Genomic DNA, 18,810 nt, shown 5'->3' with positions numbered 1-18,810 from the left:
GAAAACAGGATATAAAGGGCTAGATTTGAAAGCATCTTTTGTTGTGAAATCTGCAGTCTTTAATTTTAAGGCATTTGTACACATATTAAGGTTTGGCTTCCTAAATTGGTATTAGTCCATAGATAGTATATATATAAGAGCATTCACAAAGTACGATGACCTGTGGCTGCAGGGTGAAGTAACCAGCCATGCCTTCCAGTGCTGCCAAGCTCTCCAGAAGTTCCAGGTGAGTTTTGTCACTGATGAAGAAGCATGAATGTCTTCTGCATTCACCACAAGTGTATATAAAAACGATTAAAAACTAGACGGAAAAACTGTTGTTAATTCATGAAAGCATCTGAGCAGTGTAATAGAAAATAAATGGTATTTTATATACTCTTTAAAACAATTATTTAAATTTAGTAGTGGCTTTAGGTAGCCAACTGTTTTTACGTAAAATTAGATGATAATATTTTTTAAACACGTATTTAAAAATCTACTGTAAAGTATTTGTTTAAGTAAATATTACAAACAATTGCCAAGGACTTCTGGATCCCCTGAGATGTAAAGCAACACAAGAGAACAAGAATATTATTGATGTGAATGGTGTAATGTTCACAAATATAGTAATATTGTGAAAACAGCAGATGTTTCCTCCATAGATAGTGTGGGAGCTAAAAATATAAGTTGTCAAATAAAATGGATATTTTCTCTTAGTCATATAGGGCATTTTCAGTCAATTACCACTAAAAATCAATGAAATTCTAACAAATTAATGTTTTGTTTACTTGTTGTAAGTACATGCTTTTTCTTCCTGTGCAATATGTCACTTTCCCCCTAAGTATACTTCTATTTTCTGACAAATCTCTAGTTGGAAGACTGAAGCACTTCATATAATGCAAACTAGAGTTTTATAAAACATTACCACAAAATTTCTTGACTTTAGTCTATTCAGAAAAATTATTTATTTCCTGAAAATACTATGTATTGTAGTTACCCATTTTGACTTTTATCAATTTATATGACTTACCTATTGCAATGAAAAGGAGACACAAATTCCTATGGGTATTAAAGTTTATGCAGGTCTGTCCACTCAGAATTTAATCTGTCAGGGTAAACCCATTTGATTTATCAAAAACTTTCAATGATAAATAATCTAATTTTTAAGCTCTATTTGTAATTACTAACATTTCGCTTGTGCCAACACTAACAAGATCTAAACTGTGAAGATTTCTCTTTGGCACAATACAGAATTCAGAAAAGCATAGCAAATGATAAATCATTAAAACTGGAAAGGAAAAACAGTTACCAGACATTAATGAATAATTGTGAAGCTAACTTTATTTTGAATTGTGAAAAACCACATGTTTTTTTACCACAGTTCATGCAGTTCTGTAAATTACAGACATCTGAAGAGATTTTATTTGCTGACACTGCAAATTTTAGATGATTGAACCTAAAAGATACTTACTGTGAAGGACACATCACTTTTTTTTACTCCAGCATACACATCCTTATTAACCAAAACCCTAAGGGCTTCACATTCTCACAAGAAAAGATGTGATGCACAGAACTAAACATTATCAGTTATTGGATAAATTCATGCACAATATCCACAGTCGGATGTTAACTTTCAAACCCAAAGAAATTCATACTAAAGATTGAACAGTACCTTGTTAATTTGTGCTTTTGTCCTATAGTATTCAAATACACAAAGTGTATTTGAATTTTTCAAGTGTAGCTGCATAAACCCAGCAAATTAAGCTCTTCTGGTTTGTAACCTAAATTTCCCAGTTGCCTGCACTGTAATCACTAGCAATAGAAGACACACAGCATCCCTTACTAGCCTGTACGTATTACTCCTATTTCAAGTAATACAGTGTCTCTGTAGGTTGCTACTTTCCTCTGCTGATATGTAAGAACCTGAAGAAAAACATCATTCATTAGTTTGGAAAATAGTTGAAGCCTCAGGAGAGCTGACTTTGAGACCTGATTTGAGTGCAAGTGTTCTATGAATGTTATTCAATAAATTACTACATTGCTAAAATTCTTAAATCTATTAAAATCAAACATCTGACCATTTTGCACTGCAGGTGTATTTGCTGAAAAACCTTGCTGATTCCTGCACAAGCACGCATAGATTGTCAATGATAAGATAACTTTGGGGTAAAGCAAGTGACACTCACAGAGCTGAGTTCAATCCTTTCCTACTGCAGAAGACAATCAATATCAGTCTGTGGAAAACAACAATACATTCATTACAGTCTTTACCACTCTCTTGCCAGGCTTCTTGCTCTTAAACTCACTCAGGAGATCACAATCCAGTTGGACTGGTTGCTCAGCATTATCTTCATCTTGAACACCAGACATCTGTTCCCTGCCTTAGTTCCATTTGGCTCAGAAACTGACCATGTCACCAGTTTCAAAACAGGCTGAACAGTGATACAGTGATTCCAGTGCACAATGTTGAGGCAATGATGAGAGCAACATTCTAGTGGAAGGCAAATCTAGTGCAGAGGTCTGCTATGTGAGAAAAATACTCAAGGGGTTTGGGTCAAATGAGGATTGAATTGCTTCATCTGTTGCTAAAGGACAGATAATTAACTGGCAATCACTGCACTACACATCCAGGAGTAGTATTAGGAATACAACAGATACCAGATGTGTAAAAACTATATAAATCAATAAACACCTTAAAATGTCTAAACCAACTGCTATAATCCTTAAATGTTCTTGTTATATACACACCTCTTCACACAGAAATGTGCACAACCACCTGTCTTGTAAGCTCTAGGTTTCACAAGCACAGCTACTAACTTTCCTGGGAGCATTCATTCACCATCTGCACCCTGCTCCTGATAGAGGTGTGGGTGCTACAGTTTTAGTTGTACTTGTGCAGCTTTCTGGAGTGTGCCAATCGTGCCCTTCTGAGAGAGCACACAACCTTATACCTTGGTCCCCATTTATTTCACCCTGGGCTGTCAGTCGGCAGGCTACTTGGGACATGTTGTGGTGAGTTGTCTCTCAGACCTAGGCAGAGGCAGCAATGGCCATGAGGTCTCTTTTGGAAGGGTCAAACAATGCTTGACTGTTGGTCTATCACTTGCTTATCACTCTAAGGTCTCTCACCCACAATTCAGACTTTTCATGCATCTTTTCAAACAGTCACCTGTTTTAAATTGTCTTTTGGTAATCACCAGGTTACTGATTAACCTGGCTGGTGGTGATCATGACCAAACTCCATAATTGTTATTCTCTCTATAGCAATATCAGTTTGGGGGTAAATACACTCTCACAGCAATTTTAGGTCTTCTACTCAAGTGCAGTTTTTACACGTGAGTCTCTCAAATCAGCTGCTGTAATCCAGGACATGTTACTGAGAGTAGACTGTGTAGACCTGCACACAAAGGTCCAATGCAAGTATCTAACTGGAAGAGTATGGATTTGTAAAGAAGACATCCAGAAATCAAAAACTCTGCACATAAGCCATAGGGCGAGACAGAAGAAGAGGCCTGGAGGCTGCTGTAGGAAATCCAATTAAAGAACAGAAGCAGCAAAATTTCTGAACAGCTCAGTCATATTTCACACATTTTTTTTAAAAAAGGGTTGCATTGGTATAATGAATTAAAAATCTAGCAGTGCTTTGCATCTGGAGGTTGTATTATTTTCTATATTAAAATTAGCACTCTAAATCAGAATTGTCTTAGAGAACCTCTCTAGCTACTCTTGAAAGAGGCTAAATTGAACTCTGGTCTACTACAGCTCAGGTAAGCATATTAACTACTGGAACATCATTTTTATTTGTCTAACTATATATTGTTTTTTCTTTATGGCAGGATAACAAATCTGATTTTACCATATTAAATGAGACTCTTTTTTTTTTTTTTTAGTATCTGTCCTCCAACTATCTGGTTTTAGATCATGACATGAAGGATCAATATTCTTTGTTTTCCTGATTGCTACATAATGTATGAGTCACTGAAGATGTTCTATTAAGTTTTTATTAAGTAAGTGCCCCGAGGCAAGAATATAGATCAGATCTTTGGAGGTTTTGGTAACCATGTTCACGATACAAATATAGTTTAATAAAGATCATTTTAATTGATGTATTTTCTCTGTAATTAGTCCCTCCAGTCATAAGACAGGCAGTTTCATCTCAGATAGTGTCACACACCGGTATTAAAATAAAGTATTTTACCAACTACATAAATTAATTAGTAGCAACAAAGGCTACAGCCTAGCTGAAGTAAATGGCATTAGGTATAATTAAGAATAAACAAAGCTTGTCCTTAAATTCTACAAGGCTATGTACAGTTGGATTACAGCAACTCCATTGGGCAGTAACTTATTTGCCTAGTAATTGTGACTCATACAAGCAATATACCTACACTGATTAATTTTATTTAAAGACCCTGTGGTAACTTAATTAAATGATCCATTCTAAATAACGACAGGCTTTTAAAAGTAGCCCTGCAGGTACTGAACTGTTGCCTTGAAAGGCGTGAGCTAAACAGAATATAATGAAGGTGAAACACAGAAAATCCTTTTGAAAACATATTTATACAGAGCATACAAAGAAAATGATTTTGTTTTAAAAATACTATGCCATTAAGTACTACCCTTTGCATTACTCAACTACTGAAACATAAAATTCAAGTAAATTATGCTTGTATTCCATGGTAAAGTACCAAAAAGATGTAGCATTGCAACATCCTACTAAATATCGCAGTCCGCAACTGGTAAATTAATAAATAAAATAGCTTCAAAAAAGTTAACCAGACCTGTCTCTCTACCAGCCTATGTACCTCCTTTGCAAGGTCTGTGAAAACTACTCAAACTTATCAGCTTATAAAAATGTAAACAGTCATACTTAGGAACTGTGCTGTAGCTTCTTTTTCACACATTTGGCCCTCCAGAATTGAGGGACACTTGGTTTGTAACTGAAGTTTGAAAACTACTTTAATTGATCATAATCACATAAGAATACATCCTAACACAGCTAAAAATGAATTAGAATAATATACAATAGATTAATCAATAATGCCAAACATTTCGCTGTAGATCTAGTAGGGTGTTTAGGTAATAGGAGAGTGGAGTCATAAATTCTGATACCTCATCTGAGACCATAACTGTAAAAAATCAAAGGAAGGATCTAGCTTCTAGTATCAAATAAATATAATAAAAAGATATATACTTTTAAAAAAAAAGTCCGCTCTTTAGACAATGATAAATTAAGGTAAATTAATTAGTGGTCAATAATGGAAACATGATATCTCCAGAGTATACATGAGAGATAATAAACGTTTTTATTTTTGTTATTTCTGTACTCTATGAGAGTGATATCAAGATACAAAGTGAGAGAGTGACACAAAGTCTAAATGAGCCCTTCACACTACATAAAATATTGTAATAGGTTGGTGGGAATTGCCCTGGTGAGGTCTCATCTGGAGTACTGTGTCCAGTTCTGGGCTCCTCAGCTCAAGAGGGACAGAGAACTTCTGGAGAGAGTCCAATGCGGGGCCACCAAGATGATCAGGAGACTGGAACATCTTTCATACGAGGAAAGGCTGCGGTAACTGGGGCTGTTTAGTCTGGAGAAGAGGAGACTGAGGGGAGATCTTATTAACATTTACAAATATCTAAAGGGTGAGTGTCAGGAGATTGGGATATCACTTTTTTCTGTAGTATCTAGCAACAGGACAAGGGGTAATGGGATGAAGCTGGAACACAAAAAGTTCCACTTAAACATAAGAAAAAACTATTTCACTGTGAGGGTGAGGGAGCAGTGGAACAGGCTGCCCAGAGGGGTTGTGAAGTCTCCTTCCTTGGAGGTCTTCAAGACCCACTTGGACATGTTCCTATGTGACCTGATCTCGATGGACCTGCTTCTGCAGGGGGGTTGGACTAGATGATCTCTAAAGGTCCCTTCCAATCCCTACCATTCTAGGATTCTATGATTCTAATGTTGCATCCCTTGATCACTATGAAAAGTATTTTCTATTTTCCAGATGACTTGTCAAGTGTGAGAAGATGAGACTAGGCCCACTGAGAGTTACTGAAGTCTCATATGGCCCCATCTGATCATTCAAGTACCTGCTTTGGGCTTATTTCTCCATCAGCGTGGAGTGACTGTGACATAATATGGGGTGGACCAGATGTAGAGGTAAGGGCATGAACTTCATGTCATCCATATATCTCATCCATCCATACCTTGATTCTTATGATTTATGTGGGTGAAATAAATTTAACCTTTATTCAATAAAATTGAAATTCAACTTGAAAATCTCATCTCTTTTAGTTTCTCTGTGACAGTTGTCAGAATCCATCAACACTCAGCTCAAGAATATAAAGCTAATAGGCTTCTTGTAATATCAAAACTAAACAGACCATTGAAACTCGAGATACTATTACTGAAAAGATTCTTTTGTCTGGTGCTTTGTGCAGTGGGAGGAAATTATTTTAATCTCTTCTCCTTTAAATGTTGGACTGTAAATGAATGCCAACAAGATTAAACAAATGCTCTTTTGACTTCAGTTCCTGACTATCTTTTTTTTTAAAAAAAAAAAAACAAACAGCTGAATGTATGCTACTTGATATTCTAAAAGTGTGGGTTCATAACCCAGAGCTCTTGGTAGAACAAAGAAGAGGGACAAGAGTTAGGTATTTTTTTAAGTATCTCAAAATTCCATGAGTAATTTTAGCTTCTGTTCTGCACCAGCTCAGTCCACCTCAAGGACATGCTCTATGACCTGGAGTCTAGTGATGAAGATAGTGAGAGGAATGATAAGACTTTCATATTACATTAAACTAAGTAGTTCAAGAATCATCATCCTGGAAAGGGGATATAGTGGGTCTGTGAAATCACAAATGACAAAAGAAGAGAATATGGCCTGATGTCTATGCTCCTGTGAAAACTACTGTGAAAACTCAGTAATTCTAAGAGAGTTTTGCATTTAATGTAGTTTTCACAATACACAACTTCTTTTCATGCAAATATTATTGAATCATCACAGCTACTGCAAGCGAGAGCTGTTCTGTCTCACATACATCTCTGGAAACAATAAAAAAAAGAAGAGGTTGCTGCTTTTGCAGGTACAACCAAAAGACAAATCATATGACTAAGATGAAACATCACTGAGCATCTGCTATTTCAGCCACAAGAAATATGAATGGTTAAATGTATTTCAGGAAGGAAAAGCCTATTTGTAAGATGACATGCAAGAATCCATGTCTCTCATGCAAGCTTACAGGCTAGCAATATGTAGATTGAGTTTACAGAGGTAACACTGAGCATCATCTGCCCCATTTTGTAAGCATCTGGCTAAACATGGAAAGCATTTATCAAAGTTTGGTGCCTTCTTCATCCACTTGCAGCTGAAGAGTCCTACTGCCCAACAAAGCACTTATTAAAGCTAAATTGTTATCTAAAAGGCAGAACATCATAGACCACAGTTCTGTACAAAATTTCCTGTGCCGGACACAGTGCTCTTGGTATACTAGGAAGTTCAAAAACACTGACTAGATGATCTTAAAAATCTCAGACATAGAAAAGTCTCATTAAGGTATTCCAATTTTAGATATTATTAAAAAAATGTTGAATATAGGATCTGATATATAAAACAGTAATATGGTAAATTAAGATGAAACGTAAAGTCTGAATAGTATTCCTCCAGTAGCTGAGATATTATCAGTGTCTCTGTGAGCATAGCTAAGATAATCCAATATGAGCTGAAACAGATTAATTAAAATAATTTTAAGCTAGACCTTGCTATGTTACAAGATATTGATCTTCAAAAATTTGAATATACTATAGGAAGTAGTAGAATTTACATAGCTAACTAACTGTGTGGATGGAAATTTATTTGTATTCTAAGTATTCAAATGTTTTGATGGTTTTTTTCCCCACCAGGCTACAACAGTTGTGGCTATTCTAATTCTGTGTCTAAAGTCCCTATTTAATACCTACTTCATTTCTTGTTTTCCTTCTCTTTCAGCTTACTAGCTACCCAATGAAGTGTCACAATATTCTTGTTTCAAACTAGCTTTCCTGCCCTCATCTTCTCTCTTTTAATTTTATTAATAAATAGTTATTTTGGAGTTTGACATTTCCTACTATTATCTCAGAGATGATATGACAAGGAATAACTCCTACCCTGAATGTATATAAGTGGTAAAAAACATGATATCATGTAATTTCCACCTGAGACAAACCACAATATCATCTCATTTTCACCTATGACAGTCTTCAGAGGAAAAGAAAGGTATATGCACAGAATGAAAAGCAAATTAATTAAAGAAATAGATACTTAAAGTGGAATTTGCTGTTATAGCAACTGACATTTGAATGTGATATAAAAAATAGACAACATGAACCAAAGCATACTTATTACATTAAGTAGACTTAAAAAAAATATACATAGATATTGAATTTTCTCCATCCAATCACACTGACATGATAAAATGAGAAAGTGTAAAAATTGGTGAACAGATATTGGAAAGCTGTCTATAATGTCACTTGTGACATAAGCTTCCACAAATGCTACACTGTGTCCTCTGAAAAAAACCCCTCTGAATATCAGAATGAACATTTCTCAAAGGATGTTAGAAAAGATGCAATGATATTCATGTTTTCCCTACCTCCAAAAGCAATGCACACCATTTAAACTTCAGTGGAAACACTGTTGGGACTTTCATAATGCAATTTCTTTAGTCTCATACAATATGAAATTTATATTGCATAATCTCAGTCTGAATTCCATGTTAGCCAAGGAACTAGTCTGAAGGAATTTCATTGGAGATATCAGCATCTTTACACATTGAAAAATAAATGAAGTTATTTCAGCAGTCAAAGAGAATTCCTTTTATAAAAAGCAAGCTTGCTGAGAAATGCGTCCATTCTTAGATGTTAATGCCACTCACACACAAAAAAGTCAAGAGGTTTCTAACTTTTACTAGTTTTTTATCAATTTCATCAATTTTATTCTATCATATTTAAAATCATTGTTACTAATTCAATAAACAGAAGATAAGAAAAAATCAAGCATAGTAGAAAAAAATGAGTAATACCTCATTTATATTTAAGGTCTGCTGATATAATTCACCAAGTGTCCTACAAAGATAAGCACAAAGTCAGAAAGATCTCCTCTGAAACTGAGTCAGTTTCAGTGAAATAAGTCAGCTCAAAGTAAATGGGAAAATGGTCACATGCCTCCTGCACTCCTATTGGAAATCAACAGAGTTACTGACTGGCAAAAGAATCAAAGCTATAAACACTATAGTAAAGTCAATAGGAAATGCTTCTGACAGGTCAGGAAAAAAAAAAAGGTCATATCATCTTAGATTTTATGTGAAAATTACATCATCTTTCTTTTTTCATGTGTAGAGAAAAAAATGTCTAATTAGAAATAATTCAGGAAGTATTATCTAATTGGGGCAACAACTGCTACTAACACAGCAATGTTGATGTGGCATCGCTTTTGAGTGACACTGTCACTGATGACGAAGAGGATGAGTCTATCAGTCAAGGTCAATGGTGAAAAAGCAGTATCTATTGCACCAAAAATGAGATGAGCTATAGTCTGAAAATCATAGAATCATAGAATGGTAAGGTTGGAAGAGACCTTTAGAGACCATCTAGTCCAACCCCCCTAAAGAAGCAGGTCCATCGAGATCAGGTCGCATAGGAATATGTCCAAGTAAGTATCAAAGAACTCCAAGGAAGGACATTCCACAACCTCTCAGGGCAGCCTGTTCCACTGTTCCGTCACCCTCAAAGTAAAATAGTTTTTTCTTCTATTTAAATGGATCCTTTTGTGTTCCAGTTTCATCCCATTATCCCTTGTTCTGTTGCTAGATACAATAGACTTCTACCTTCTAGAATCTTATCCCATGAGATCTGTCCAAATAGGTCTTTGAAGAGGCCAAAGTCGGCTCACCTGAAATCTGGTGTCACGGTCCTGCTTCGTGTTCTGCCTTTTCCACTCAGGATCTTGAACTCTACCATCTCATGGTCACTGCAGCCAAGGTTGCCTCCAACCTTCCCATCCCCAACCAGACCCACCTTATTTGTCAGAACCAGATCCAGCAGCACAACCCTCCTTGTTGGTTCCCCAATCATCTGTGACAGGAAGTTGTTGTCAACAATCTATAGGAACCTCCTGGAGTTTGTGTGCTTGGCTGTGTGTTTTTGCCAGCAAATATCAAGGAAGTTGAAGTCCCCCATAAGGACCAGGGATTGTGATCGTGAGGCAGCTCTGAGCTGTTCTTAGAAGGCCTCATCCACATCCTCCTCCTGATCAGGTGGCCTGTAGCAAACTCCTACAACAATATCTCCTACCTTGCCCTGCCCATTAATTTTCACCCATAAACACTCAACCTGCCCCTCATCCCCACCCAGGCAGAGTTTGGTACACATTAGTTGCTCCCTCACATAGAGAGCAAATCCACCTCCTCTCCTTGTCAGTCTGTCTTTCCTGAACAATCCATAACCCTCCATGGCTGTGCTCCAGTCATGGCAGCTGTCCCACAACGTCTCTGTGACCACAATGAGGTCGTAGCCCCGCATCTGCACCCACACCTGCAGTTCCCCCTGCTTATTTCCCAGGCTGCATTCATTGGTGTAGAGGCAGCGCAGGGGCTTACTCAAACATGCAGGTTTCCCTGGACGCAGGCAGGAGAATTCTCCCCAGTTTGACTCTTCCTCAGTGTGCGGATGAGGGGCACTTATCATTGCATTTCCTGTCCTGCCCTGTGTCCCAGCTAGAGAGGATGGCTTGTTCTATGGTGCTTCTCCCCCCATCCCCTAAGTCCCTTAGTTTAAAGTCGTCTTTATCAAGTTTGCTAGCCTATTCCCAAATATTGCAGTGCCCTTACGGGAGAGATGGATCCCATCCTGTCCTATGAAGCTATAGTCCCCAAGGAAGGATCTATTGTAGAATCCAAAACCTTCCTGCTGGCACTAGCCTCTTGCCAGGAGTTCACTTGGCTGTTTTTTCCATTGTAGACTCACCATTTATCTATAGTGAACAGGATGGAGGAGAAAATAACCTGAGCCCCCTACCTTTTACTTGGTCCCCCAAGGTTTTAAAATCCTTTTTGATCCTGGAGGTGTCATGCTTTATGACATCATTCATACCTACATGGAGCACAAGTAAGGGGTAGCAACGTGCATCCCTGATGAGCTGTGGCACTCAACCATATCGTTGACCTTGGCTCCTGGCAGGCAGCAGGCCTCTCATGACTCCTTATCTGCTCCACAGATGGGTCTCTCAGTGCCTCTTAGCAATGAGTCACCCACCAAGCACTCGTCACTTCTTTCTATGGTGCCCATTATCTGTTGCAGGTGGAGCAGCTGATGGTGAGTTTGCTAGGTTTTCCCCTTCCGGAGCTTGCTCGTTGAAGTATCTTGTTGCCAGTGCCTCATACTGATTTGTAGTGAGCACTCAAGGAGGGCACTGAAGACAAGCCCTTGTCCTTCTTTTTTTAGTTACTAGGGTCCAAGGTATATTGGATTCACTGGAGGCTTGTACCTGATTGTGGAAGCCTCTATCTCCACTTCTGCACCTCTAATACTACAGAGTCTACTCACAGTTTCCTGCAGCTCTTCCACTAAGCACCGCAGCTCTTGAACTTGAGGGCACCTATGACATGGTTACCTCAGAAGCATAGGTCCCTAAGCATCCTAAACACTCCCTGCACTCCACATGGACTGAAGCATCTGTACTAACCAGTGCTGTCTGGGTGCATGCGTCAGCTTTCACCTGGGTTTTGTCCACCTGAGCCTTGGCTTTAGCCCTCAGGCAAGTGCTCACTATCTTGCTAGATTGAAACAGGGGCACTTCTCTGACTTCTGTTTCTCTGTGTGGGCTGTGGGGTCATTCCCTGCCCATCCTCCCTAACAGCCCTGCCTGTGCAAACTGCCATGCCACACCTAGGTGCCATGTCACACTATTTGCCGGCCCTGCCTGCACAAACTGCTGCGCCACACCTGTTCGCTGCATTACACCCTGGTCGCTCATGCTCCTGGGGAACATTTAAATCCCCCACAGTTGCTACGGCTCCACCTCCCAGCAAGACTGTCCCTCTCGCGAGAGCTGCCTGATCCTGGTGGCTCTCCTTGCTTCTCATCCACTCCCCGTGCTCCCCAGGGTAAACCCCTGGATTACCTCAATGGGCTGCACAGTCGCAAATAAATGAGCCTTGCCTCCACTGTGTGCCCACCGATAAAATGTGCATGTGCATGTTTTACCACTTCTGTTGCAACAAAGCTGTTCAAATTGTAGGGACGTGCCTCTTCACTGTGCAGTGGCCAAGACATTCAGTGATTTAGAAATCCAGCAACCAGATGAAATCTGCCAACAATATATTAAAAAATAACTAAATACCCTATGTCATATTTTCTGGATGCCAGGTAGAAGGGGGAAAAGGAAACAGCTCTTTACCAGCTTTGTTATGGGAGTAACCTCAGTTATGACCCAAAGTTAGCCATTTCAGTTCTCAACAATAATTAAGGCATGTGTGGAAATGAAATGTCAGCTGAGACATGCAGACAGCATATTAGCAGCCCTTAAAAATCCTCAAACAGGCCCAGTCACTCATCCTTAGTTCCTCATTTCTGATTCAGACAGGATAGTAGTAATGAAACTGATAGCATATCACATTCATACTTCTCATTCGCAAAGTGGGACGAGGGAGAAAAAGCAGCAAGAGACACAATTACTGAAGGCAGTATGGAGGCAAAAGATGAACACAGTAAAAAAAGACGGTGCCTTATCTTGTTGAGACTGTTGAGGATTGTTACAGATGATCAGGGGTGTTTGCCACCCCCTTCTCACACCCTGGTGATCATCTGCTTCTGCTCGCTTTCCAAAAACCAAACATTAGATTAAGGATGTAGAAAGAACAATAAATCATAAGTTTCATAAAAGTTTGCAACCCTTCCCTTGACACAATTTGAAAATCTGAAGGTGGTCTTTTTCACCTATCCTCAAATATAAGCACATGAAATGAGTAATTACTATGAAGTCTGCAGACAGTCCTCTGAAGAGCAGAGCTTTATCCTTGCATTCTGAGTTTTAATTTTTAGCATTTCTGTCAAAACAAAACAGTTTTCTTTTTCATTCCATTTCCTTCTTTGCTATTTGAAAGATTTACATTTACCTTTCCCATGGTGAAGGTCACAGAATGATGGATTAAGCATTAAAAATAACCAGAAAGCATAGCTGAAAGACAGAAAACATACTGAAATAATGGATCTCTTTGTGATGATGTTTGAAGATGAACATTTTGTATTCATGATGAGTATTTCTTAAAAAGTAAATTCAAAGTCACATAATTACACACAAAAGAGAATAGTTAAAAGAAATTTGTGGTGCTTTGGTTAATGCACTAGATATTTATAATTCCAAAGTCATTTTTCGATGTGTTTAATGTGCTTGCTAGTCTTAGCCTCATATCTCATTAATGCAGTGTTTTTAAACTAGAACAGACTTAGACCAGGAACAATGATGAAAAAAAAATTTAAAGACACTGGATAAAAACATGTGGGCTGGTACAAAACATCAGATACCAGTCTGGGAATGTCACATGCAGATGTGTAAGAGTAATGCCTCTAACTCATGACCTGAAGTCTCTGGTAAAGCAGAGGTGCATAAGTATATATTTGGCCTTGCCTAGCTACAGGAGAAAGTCTATTATCTACCAAGTGGCCCAATTCTCTTTTGTCGTGCCACCTTCTGTCCAGTGTTGGAACTGCTTCTGGAGGCAGAGTGCTCCACAGCAGCTTTGCTTTCAATTTCAAGTGGTTATACCTCTCCCTTTGAATGCAATGAGAAAAAATAAAATATCAAAGACATGTTTTTTGTGATATTCCCAAGTTAACTTTTAAACAAGGAACACTCAGTTAGACTTCATTCTCTCAATTATATTCAGCTTGTGCTTATTCAGCTTACTAAATCAGTAAAGCAGAAGATATGAATCATGTTTAGAGAGAAGGTAGTAAAAAAGCAGCTTACATTTTGGGTCATCATTAAAAGGCTAGGGAAGGGTCTGATTTTCAGAAGATTAGCAACCAGTACCTTCCTTAAAAGCATGAAATGTCAGCTTCTAGAGTTACATACATCTGTATGTAACACTATTTTCAAATCTCCCTTGCTCTCTTCTACATACACCTATGCACTTTTCATGCTCTAATGGGTTGAACCAACCATTCCTCTGTAATGCAAGAGCAATAAGCAAGGATAAGGACGTAGATAAGATACTCTCTGGGACTTGAGCATGACAGACACACTTGAATGTCACGAGTATCTCATCCATGGCAGATGTCATAAGCAGACAACAGTAGCCTCTCACCAAGGAAATGACATCCAGAGTGGGTCACGGTGATCACCTGCTGTTGGAACAGTTGTTGGCATGGCCACTTCAAACAGCTACCTCAACAAACACTACTAGATCATGAAGAATAAGGTAGTTCATCAGAAAGAGATCAGGAAAGAGAGACTTAGTAGTAACAGTAATCAGAAGCTGGTAGTTGCCCTTTAGGTTGTCAGCAGTGCTGATACGGTGTGGCCAGTGACACAGCTCTGTGCAAACAGTGAAGCAAGTAAGAGGTGGTGGTGTCAAGGGTGTCAGAGTAGAATCCTTGCAGCTCCACAGATAGGGGCTGAAGAGCTTTCTGTTCAGAGTGAACTTCTTAAAGCAAATTGGCTAATGCATAGAGAAACATGATTCCAAATTCCCTTTCTGACAAAGAATGCGTAAAAGGATATTCAACTGTTAACAGTCATGCCACTGTAGATCTTTAATTGCACCACTCAAGTAAAACTATACTGCATGCACATGTAACTAAGTATGTTTTCAGTGTGTATCACTTCAATGACAGATCCTCTCAAAAAACAAATAACCTATAAGAAAGTAGCCTGTTTTCCTGTTTATTCTTCCAGGGGTTTTGTTCTTTCTTCCTGAAAATATCCTTGCACAGCTGGAGCCCATTAAATTTAACAGCAGCACAGTCGCTTGCAAAGCCCTTAGAGCTCCTCCTGCAATAAAATAACTTAAGGAAAAAAAAAAGGACATAAAAGAAATTGGCTTCCACATAATGAGATTATAATATGAAATGATGAAAAGATGAATAAACCTCCTTATTTTTACTCCTCTGGAATTAGCCACACGTAGTTCATTCATGAATATTTGAAAGTGATCCATCCACTATCTTGTACATAAAAAGATTAATTTTGCTTCCCTCTAGCATCTAATGTTTGAGAACTCTAAGGCATCCTATGAATGCTTTTGTTCCATTAATTTGAACTAAAATTGACTGGGCAGCTTTTTAGCACCCAGCAGGACTAACTAAATGTTAAATGTATTGGTCTTTCATATATCCAAAGTCAGCATTCACCATTTAAGACTGAATAAGGAGTCCCAAGAGGAGAGGTCGTTTTTCAGAAGTTCAAATAATCTGTTCGTTACTTTGACTAATTATTTTTTTAAGTAATTTGCTAATAGTAGCATTACAGAAAAGTCAGTACTTTTAAAAATTTCTTTTTACAAGGAAGACCTAGGGCAAGAAAAATGTGATAAACAATGGATCTGCTGCAGAGTTACTATTAGTTTGTAAACTCTTCTAAGTTTACTCTGTGGGGACACTGAGTTGGAAGAAGCTTTGAGGTAGAACATCTTTTGGAAAGAGATGTGCCAACAGGTTTCAAAATTCTAAAGTGGTTATTGGTGTTTTTTCAAATTACAGAGCAAAATAAGAAATCAGATCAATGCAGACTCTTTAAACTCAAAATCTGATAGACAAGAAACAGTTAAGGAGAACTGAAACCCTGCCAAATATTACCTTCTAAAGTAAGACTTGTTTTCTGCTTTCTAAATAATTTTAAGAGGTATTTTGAACAGAGCAAATTCTACGTAACTGTCTCTACACCTATATCAGTCTCATCCCTTCTACCCATGTTCTTTCAGGTTTGGCATTAGGACTGCTCAACTCAGTCATTCAACAGCATGCAATCATGCTGCAGGATCTCTACTTATCATCTTTCTCTCCTGTTTTCTTCTTTACCGATTCCAATGAACTCTACAAAATTTTCCAGCTACAACATTTTCAGCTGCTCTCAGGAAAGCATCAGCCTGATTCTCTTGCAGTCGTTCTTCGTATATCAAATCATAGAAACATTCAACACACAACACCTGCATAGTAGTAAAGACAAATCCAACAGTTCTGTTCATTTCACACAGTTCTGTTCATCCCACAAAGTTCTTTTTTACTATGTGCTGACCTTAGGCATCTAGCAAGTGATCCAAGTTAGGGGAGTTCAAACTTCAGAAGGTTCAACTGATCCATCTCTTTGAAAGGTATTTATTATACTGAATATTTGAAGGAGGATGGTTGCAATTTTGAAAATAAGAAAGTGCAATTGAATCATAATACACAATCATTCTGAAAAATACATCTTACATTACTAAGACAGAGCTGAAGAAACTAAATTCTGACCAGATATGTAGAAGAACTAAACAAACAGTTCTACACAATTAATTTAATTAATTGTTTAATTGGCTAAACAGTTTATTTCATTTTCCACTATGTACTCCCTGTTGGAGTCAACAGGTTTATAGCACTTCTGCTGATATTTACCCAAGTCACATGTGATAATCAGAATGTACACAACAGAGACTTTCCTGACTTTTTATTTTCTCAGGGTCAACTTATATCAAGAGGAGAAAAGGCCCATGAAGATCAAGACACAGCTATATAGCTGAACCAGGAAGTTTTCTAATATAGTAATGACTGAGATTAGGTTTAAATGCATCTGGTTGTAGCACTGTATTTCTATTAAAGATGTGCAATTTTCATTTATATTAACATGTTCACAATATTTAATTATTATATAGAGTACTTCGGTAAAATGTCAGAAAGCATAAAGTCTCAATTTAATGGTCTTATGCTACAAGTTAAAATAACCACCAAATGAAACAGGAAAACAGCTTAGAGTATTTTCTTCATTAAACATATTAAATCCACTTGTATTATTTTCTTGTTTGCATTTAGCATGGACCTAGAATCTCAAATGGAATTTTCAATCTGCATTTTCATTAAAATATCAGTAAAAATTCTACAAAACCAATCCTAATGTGGGCAGAAGCAATAAAAAAAAATTGCATGTCAAGTGTAGTTTCCAGATGGATAACAGATAGGCTGTACAAAAATAATCAGCACAATAATATTTTAGATTCTCTAACTTTCAATAGGCCTATGCTTTTCCTGTTTCTGGCATTTAAATTATGGAATCTGTCATTATTGTAATAATTTTGTCTTTGCATTATCTTCCATACTGCTGAACAAGATGCTATTGCCATTTTTGTGGACATTGATTTTGATTTCATATGCTAGGAAAACCATGGGTTGGAAAATAAAAAGGAGAAAATTGATAAAAATTAAAACCAAATGAAAATACAAGAACAAATTAACATTCTCAAATGACAGACAGAATTAAAAAGAGAAATGGAAATATTTTTTTATAAATTGTAGGAGAGGAAAATATTCAGCAGTTAAACATCCCAAATTCTTCCTCTATTATTTATTACAGATTGCCCAGGGATAGTGTGCAATCTCCTCCTCTTGATGTTTTGAAAACCCACCTGGATGCGTTCCTGTGTAATCTGATCTAGGTGAATCTGTTTTAGTAGGGTGTTGGACTAAATGATCCCTACAGATCCTTTCCAACTACAACCATTTTGTGCTTCAGTGTGCAAAACATTATTCCTTGTAATTTCACGACACAACAAAGCAGGGGTTCTGTGGACTGAAAAGAAGTAATTTTCAAGGAAAACATTCCAAAATGCTACATACCTAGTAAAAAAGAAAAAAACCCTACTAATAATGATGTAAGTTAAGTGACAGAATCCCTGGTATTCATCACTACTTCTCCAGTTGATTAAACAACTCATTGATTGGGCCCTCCTGCTGCATGTTGCTTCATTTAAACTCTTGAAAGCTAATCCATTTTTGTGTCTAGTTCAAAGCTGAAATCTCTTATCCCTCCAGATAAGCAAGTTCTGCTTGGATATTTTAAGGCCTTCCTGAACAATTTTCAAGTTGAAAGCTAAATATTACATTTTGGGGGATATCATACTGTATCTACATATACAGCCTGCAGAAAAAATGTCTCAGGGGAGACCTTATCGCTCTCTACAACTACCTGAAAAGAAGATGTAGCAAGGCGGAGTTCAGTCTGGTCTCCCTAGTAACAAGCAACAGAACAAGAGGAACTGGCCTCAAGTTGCACCAGGGAGGTTTAGGCTGGATATTAGGAGGAATTTCTTCACTGAAAGAGCTGTCAAGCATTGGAACAGGCTGCCCAGGGAGGTGGTGGAGTCACTGTCCCTGGAGGTGTTTAAGAGATGGCTGGATGTTGCCCTAAGGGAAATGGTCTAGTGGTCAATAGGGCTGGGACAAAGGTTGGATTCCATGATCTCAAAGGTCTCCTCAGTTGAAACAATTCTATGATTCTATAATTTTAACATTCATGAAGATTTCTGGATTTACAAGACAGTCTCTAAAAGACTAGTTCAGAAAAGAAAATTCAGATGTAAAATTATAATTACAACTATGAGATAAAAATTGAAAAAACCCACACTTTTATGGCTGCTATGGAGAAGCTGCTAGAAAAGCCTGAGTTCTCCACTGATAGCACTGCTATTCATGCCCTAGCACCCAGTTGAACTCACAACTTTACCTCAGACAGAAGCAGAATGGTTTGTCTATACAGTGATACGTCCTGCCTCTAATTCTTAAAACTGAAGCCCAATCCTCCATGTTTTGAGATAAATGCA

This window comes from Colius striatus, chromosome 3 (genome assembly GCF_028858725.1).
Source record: "Colius striatus isolate bColStr4 chromosome 3, bColStr4.1.hap1, whole genome shotgun sequence".
Classification (NCBI taxonomy): Eukaryota; Metazoa; Chordata; class Aves; order Coliiformes; family Coliidae; genus Colius; species Colius striatus.
Note: the sequence above shows the minus strand (reverse complement) of the source record.